Here is a 7,683-nt window from a genome sequence, read left to right as displayed (position 1 = left end):
GCTGAGAGCAGCTAGGACTGTCCACAGAGACGTCTCCTCTCCTGGCCATCACTTGGCTACTGTTCGGCCGTGCCCAGGTTAGGGTTAGGGCTGGAGCAGGCCACAGTGGAAGTGTTTGTTTGCACTGAAGACATTGGCAAAGGCTACAAATTGGGGCTTGCCTTACTGCTTTTTTGATTGTCTAGACCTAGGAAAATGATGGAGAAAATGTGAATAATGCAGATTAAACTCGAAAGTGTTGAAGCCATTACACTGTGAATAGCACACAAAAAAATTAAGGAAATAGTCTTCTGGCTTTTAAAAACAATTATCCAATGCAGCAAAGAAGTCATTGACAAAGAAGAGATCAGACTGATGTCTCTGTTATTATTATTAATTGTTTTTGTCTTGCTACTACAAATAAAAACATCCATCCACGTTTGTGTGGGAACTACCTCCCTGGTCAAACACAGCCACAGGTTCCCTGTGGATACAAGAGTTTGCCAAAAATCAACCAAAGTAGTCTGTGAGAATCAATTGGTCACATGGAATTTACAAAAAAGGGCATTGTATATTTTATTATTTGTAAACTCTGTTCTACAGATACTTTATTTTACTAAAATTTATAATAAACTTATCCATGTGTATACGTGCATACATTTTTGTTTCTGCAATCCGGCTACTAAATGTTTACATTATAGCCATTGTTTGCAAATGTTTAAGTTATAACCACATGCTATTTTTACCCAACAGGTAAAATTTTTTATTAAATCAAATTCTTGCAGTTTTTGTATTTGCAGTTATATAAATTTCAGATACCGTTATGTTCAGTTGGTTTCTAAGGAGATATACTTCATCATGCACCTAGATTTGCAGAGTTTTGGAGATTTTCAGTGATTATATTTAACTTATTCCAATTGTGGCAAATCGTGGATTTATTCAACAGACGCACACCCCCGTGGGCTTTTCTGAGCACCTCCTGGCAAAGTGTGTCGCCTTCGGAAAGTAGACCTGGCGGGAATCCTCGGTGCACCATGCCCCACCCCAAGTACTTACAGAAGGGCCAGAGGGTCGGCCCTAAGTTAATGCCACTGGTTTACATAAAACCAAGGTAAGAGAGATTGATAAAACCAAATGTCTTGGTTCAATAAAAAGTATCTTAATTTCATTTTTTTTTTTTTTTTGAGACAGAGTCTCACTCGGTTGCCCAGGCTAGAGTGAGTGCCGTGGCATCAGCCTAGCTCACAGCAACCTCAAACTCCTGAGCTCAAGGGATCCTCCTGTCTCAGCCTCCCGAGTAGCTGGGACTACAGGCATGCACCACCATGCCCGGCTAATTTTTTCTATATATATATTTTTAGCTGTCCATATAATTTCTTTCTATTTTTAGTAGAGATGGGGTCTCGCTCTTGCTCAGGCTGGTCTCGAACTCCTGAGCTCAAACGATCCGCCCACCTCGGCCTCCCAGAGTGCTAGGATTACTGGCGTGAGCCACCGCGCCCGGCCTTAATTTCATTTTTTTAAATGTACAGTTAACCTGAAGGCTTCTTGTAAAACCATTTTATCTGAAGCTTTAGATCAAAGCTCCCCCGCATTTGGACGGGTGACGGTGTGCCCCTCCAGCAGGCTGCCCTGGCTGGGTTAGGGTTAGGATTAGGCTAGGTGGCAGTGAGGTTTGGGATCTGCTATTGACATTGCGAATCCTGCTGGTGTCCTCTGATTCTCTTTGCTCTGATGGGGATCTTTTGCCGTGTACCAAGAGCATTTTTTGGGCTTGGGAGTCAATCTCTCAGTGATCAAGTGTCTGCTCTGGGAATGTCTCTTTTTGGGCTTGGGAGTCAATCTCTCAGTGATCAAGTGTCTGCTCTGGGAATGTCTCTCTTCCCGGTGTGAAGCTGTCAGTCGTCTCTACTAACACTGCTCTTTGACGGGGCCTGGTGGGGCTCAAACACCGAGGCTGGACACACAGCCCTGTAGGCACCTGCTTGGGGCCAGCAGGGAGGGACAGCTTCTCTGTCAACCTCTCCCTGGCTCCTCTTTCATTAATGGAGAGTTGATGGAAGTTTCAAGGTTTTGAGTCTCAGCAAGAATCTTGGGTACAGATATTAAACTTGGGTGACCACGAGTGGCCACTCTTGCATAGTAGATTTTATCTTCATGAAGATGTGGTCTGCACCAGAATCACCAGGGACATGTGACAAAAATGCAGATTCCTAGGACCTGCCTGAACCTACTGAATAGAATCCTTGCCTGGGGGCGGGGGGCGGCCTGCAATCTGCCTTTAACAAGCTCTCTCAGTGAATCCCAAGTATTAGTATTTCAAATCAAGCGCCAAAGGCGTTTGCTTAGTGATTGAGGCCACTGTAGCTCATTGAGGCTGTGCCTGTTCCTAGCTGGGTGACCCTGGGCAAGTCACTCCGCCTATCCAAGCCTCAACTTTCTCTGTTGTAAACGAGAATAATCTCTCTTCCACAGTATAGAAGGAAAGATCCTTTTGGTTTCAAGTAATAAAAACCAAGGCCAAACTAAATTAGACAAAATGAAAGTTAAACATAGTAAAGATTATATTGCATCAGACAGATGGAAAAAGAGATGCAAACAGTTCGCTGTACCCTGCCTCCTCCCCTACAGGCCACGGGGAAGGTCGTGCTGGTCTGGAGAAGGATCACTGAGCAATATTTTATCTTCAAAATCAAAATAAAAAGCTCCTGGTTTCTGTTTACCAGGTAGATAAAGAAATCATAGTTATCAAGGCAGCAAAGTGTTCATTAAACTCCCTGCAAGGTGTATATTTAACGTGTCTGAATGTTCCCTGATGGAAGCATTTTCAAGGGCACCTCGCTCAGCGACTGTTTTTGTTGGCTTCTTGCGTGGGAACCTAACATTTACCTGGAGGAAAGGTCAGAGGCACGTGTCCATGTGGATGTAGAAGGAGAACTTCAGTGACAGTGGGGACCACTCCCAGGTGGACCGAGGAGCTCTCTGTGCAGCAGTGTCCAGACAGCACCTCATGGGCAGCAGCTCCAGGGCCTGGACTGACGCTGTCTGGGCAGAGCCCCTCACCTGGCCAGAGATAGAAGTGAGGGCTGCCATCCCAGGGGGCCAACTCTGGGCCACCGAAGCACCTTGTTTCCCTGGCATCTATCTCAGTTTTTAGGAAGGCAAATTTCTTGGGGGCTCAGAAAATGAATTTCATTGTCACCGGCCCATCCACAGAGCGACGCGCATTCAAACTGCCACCAGCATGAACTTCTCCTGGTGGCCTGGGTCCATGTGCAGAACCCTTAGGTGTGTGTTTTGTTTCTTTCCTATGTCCTCTGAGTAGCTACTGCTGCACATGGAGACTGGAGCTTCTTGACACACGTGTCTTGCATGTACGTGGGTGACAGTGTCTCCTTGACTCAAGGCGCGAGTCCCAGGGGACCTGGGTCTTCAGGGTACAGCTAGTGTGAGCATACAGTTCTGTGGTCAGTGAGTGATTAGTTTTTATGTAGTCATCTGAGCAGAATCGTAAGACTGAATGGTCAGTTTTCTTAGAGGAAACTGCTTCCTCATCCTGGCAAGTTTCTGAGCCGTGAGGTTAATTTTTGAAGGAATTCTCAGCTCCTAGAACCTGGCAGACAGGGATCACCTGAAGCTTTTGCCTGTGACCAAACTCCCCTGCGAGTAGACTGATCTGCTTCTCTAAGGGGTTGGGGGAGACCAAGGTCAGATACTGCTTCTGGGCAGGTGCTGAGTGCCCTCTGGCCCCTCCTCCTCCTTGGACCCACCCTTTCACAGGAGGGCACGTTCCAGCTGGGGAAGGGAGCCTGGTGGGCTCACCTCTGGCCACTGCTGTGACCATTGTGTGCCTGATGCCACCAGGGTTTGCCCCTCTTGGGGGGTGCCTCACGAACCATCAGGGGGTTTCACAGCATCACCTGGGGGTGTGGCATGGGATGCTAAGCAGAGCTTCTCACCTGCAGCAGGTGTGATCTTGCTCAGAGGGCACAGCCAGTGCTTTCAAACTATCATCTCAGAACAAACTTTCACCTACCGGAAATCTTGAGGGCATCCTAAAAAGGGTTAAATCAAACCCACAGGTCCTCACTCCCCCCGTGCAACACTGTGCTGCTTTGGCATAGAAATATTTACAGCGAAGTTCCTGTGAGATCCTGCAAATACACGACTATTTTTGATAACAGTTCTCCAAAGTCTTTTCTCGAAACCAGAGCGAGTTGTACCCTCCTCTGCAAATCACATCGCGCCGCCAGCTTCACACCATCTGCTCAGCTCAGGGTTTTGTCTCGCAGGCCTGGCTGCCGCTAAACTCCCCAGGGTGCAGCACAAACATGGTTTGCACATCCGCCAGTCTTGGCAGCCACGTGGGAAGGTTCCCACCACGTCGGTGAGGTGAGGGTCTACAGCTGAGCCAAGGAGAGCTGGGAAGCCCTTGGCAGGCACTTGGTGGGTTTGCTGGGCAAATGCAACCAGTCCTTATGGAACGACAGTCACACCTATGGGTCCAAGGTCCCTCCTGCCACCTTCTTGCCCTGTGGGGCTAACACTTAGCCAGGGTGACCTGGACTCTGAGCAGCCAGCCAGGGGACCAGCTCTTTGGTCAGGGGCCAGCTCCCTGCTGTGGCCTCCTGGGACCCCACTTCTCTCAAGACAACCATGTCTGGGGATTTACCAAGAGCTCTGCTGGAAGCTCAGTCTCCATGGGCATCACATGACCACAGAATCCCAATTTCCTGTCGCGTTAATGACTTTCACCCATCATATCTCCACGGAGGCAGCCATCTGTGGCACATGCCCAGCTGCGTGGTAAAGTCAGGGGGGTTGGACCAGTTCCTGAATCCAACAGCCACAGACGTCAGATCAGTATCACCCTCTGTGATTGGCCACACTTTTTCCTGGTCTATGATGCTGGAAAGAGATTAAGGCGTCGCTACCCTCACTAAAGGCCCAGGTGGCCAGAGAGTTTGAGCCTGCCAGCAGCACACAGCGAGGGCTGGTCCAGGAAACAGCATCGCCCAGTTCTGGCAGGCAGAGGACTGAGTCACCGGGTGGGCCGAGGGGCTGCCTGCTGGGCGGGAGGGCTCCCGTGAGTGGGGCAGGGAAGCAGCAGGTGCCCGAGTTTCCAAGGAAGTCTCGGGGAAGAAGGCTCAGAAGCCAGGGGAGCACGGCACGTGGCAGGGAGAGAGGGCCTGCGAGGGGCAACAGCACCGCCCTCTCTGTGGACCACGTCTGAGCACCAGGGCTCAGTGGAGACCAAGAGTGGCCATGGCCTGACCCTTGTGTGGCCCCACCACCGTGGTGTGGTGTTGAAACACCTGGCATTACCCAGGGACCCCTGGGACTTCCCTGTGGGGGCCATGTCCATGCCTGCACACACGTGAGGCACCGTGGTTCTGTGCCGACTCACGCTTTGAGTATAGCCTTTGTCTCACTTCCCTGGCAATGGGGACATTTCTGTAACTAGAACCTCCACTCCAGCCCTACCAGGGACCTGAACGTATCTGAGTTCATCTTGTCTTATTAAACTAATGCCCGTTGGCGAGTCATCTACTCTGAGCATCTCTGTGGTCAGCCCAGAAGGCCCGGCCCCGACCAAGTGGCCGAATCCTGACCTGGGAGCCGGCAGGAGGGGAGGCCTGTGAGGAATTGAAACGTGGGGCTCATAGGCCCTTCCTTGGGAGCCATGGCCACATGGGGACCTGTGCCGAGAAGTCACGGGGCGGGGCCGGGGGCAGCTCCTGAGAGGGGGGTGCAGCTGCAGGCCCTGCGCGAGGGTCCGCGGTGCTCACACACCCTCCCTTGCTCCCCAGACCGGGTGTCTGGTACCGTCTTCTGTGCCTCTGAGGCTGGGCTGCCCCCTCGGGTGGGAGCCGGCGTGCCGGCTGCACGGACACTGCGGGTCTCAGGCCAGCTCACTGTGCCCTTATCTTTTCCCAGCCCCCAGAAGTCATCCCCTCCCTTCCAGGGCACTCAAGACAGGGAGGCCACCCTTCCTGCCCTGTCTCAGAGAGCCCCAGGGTCCCCGAGGCAGAGGCAGGTCTGCCGTGGTCAGGGGGGGCGAGCCTGGCGGGAGGGGCGGAGTCTGGGCCGAGACCTTGTCACAAGTTCCCCATAAGCCCCGTGTGGGAAACAGGCTCTGTTGTTCGGTTGCTCATAATATCTCGCAATTTACCAAATGAGCTTCCTATGGCGCTAACCACCTTTCCCACCAGGCTTGCACTTTCAGTCTGGTCCACAGCCAAATGTCACTGCAGCTTTCCCACAGGACCGCGCCCTGCGATTCTCACGTCCTGGTTTTATTACGTCCACTTCCAACTGCAGCTTCAGGACGTCCAATGGTAGAGTAGAAAACAAACGAACAGCAGGAGAATTTGCTCTCTTCCTCCCTGAGTGCCGTTGTCTAAGTCTCGGGGTTTTCTCGTGTCTAACACATATATTCTTCACAATTTACGACCATGCATTTGGGGCTCGTGGACCTACGCGAAGACCCCCCCCCAAATGAGGACAAACAGAGTCCCCTGTGGCCCAGGGGCCAGCACTGGGTCCGGCAGGAGGGGCGGGCGGGGTGAGCCTGGGCTGAGGCTGTTGGTGTTGGGGGGGAAGTACCCGAGCAGAAGCGGACACGCCACGTGCTGGCCTGGGGGCAGTTGGCTTTCTCTGGCTGGCCCTGAGTTGGAAGTGACGCGGGAGGTGGTCAGACACTAGGGGAGCGCAGGTCGCGTGCGGGCTCCGGGGCGCTGCAGTCTCTGAGGCAGCGCACTGCTGTCTGCGTGGGAGAGGTGCTGGTGGCCGAGGGCCCCCGCGTCAGTGTCCCCTGGGCTTAGTGTCTGTCTGCAGGGACGGCTGCGACTCCCCCAGGCCCAAGGTCTCTAACGACGCCCCTCAGGTCCTGTTGGGAGGTCCCTGCTGCTCATGCTGCGGGCTCCGTGGGGGGGACTCCAGCTCCACTTCGATGTTGCGTTCAAGTTTATTTACAGGTCCTCGGAGTTGAAAAACATAGTGCCTAAAACCATGGAATCCGAAACACTCCAGTGCTGAAAATCACCAGGGGTGTTTCAGAGGGAAAACGGACCTGAGCGGCTTCTGCTAGGGGAAGACCCAGACCCCGCCTGGGGCATCTTTACAGGGAGCCTTTGCTGGGAGAAGTCAGGAAGCCAGTCCCGCCTGTGCCCTAAGCAGACACTGCTGGGAACCAGGCTTGTGTCCCTCCCCGCAGGGACCGGGTGGGGCACCAGGAGCATCAGGCGGCCCTGGAGCGCCTGCCAGGGGCTGCGGTTTCCACGCTGTGTGGGCTTTAATAGCCCCACACCATTACCCGGAGCAGGAAATGGATCCTCTCGCTCTGTGCGGATAAGAATTCCATTAATATTCTAAGAATTCCATTAACGTCCGCCCTGACCTTTGCTAATTCCAGCATCATTAGCAGTGCATACGTTTCAGAATCTCCTTAATGCCAAAAAGCAGCAATGGGTGTCTGCTGTGCTTACTTAATGAGCCACAAAATGAAGCCGCGGGTGATTTGTTTCTCGCGGCCAACCCCTGGTTAAGTAATGGCCAGGACGGGGCGGAAGGCGAAGCGTCTTGTCACCCAGACACACGAGGCACCGGCTTTTCCTATCACAATTGATTAAAGGTAAAAGCATTTGTGTGCACACACCTTGTTTTCCATTATCTTAAATTTTTCTTTTCTCAGTAATTAGTTTC

The sequence above is a fragment of the Eulemur rufifrons genome, chromosome 14, assembly GCF_041146395.1.
Source record: "Eulemur rufifrons isolate Redbay chromosome 14, OSU_ERuf_1, whole genome shotgun sequence".
Classification (NCBI taxonomy): Eukaryota; Metazoa; Chordata; class Mammalia; order Primates; family Lemuridae; genus Eulemur; species Eulemur rufifrons.
Note: the sequence above shows the minus strand (reverse complement) of the source record.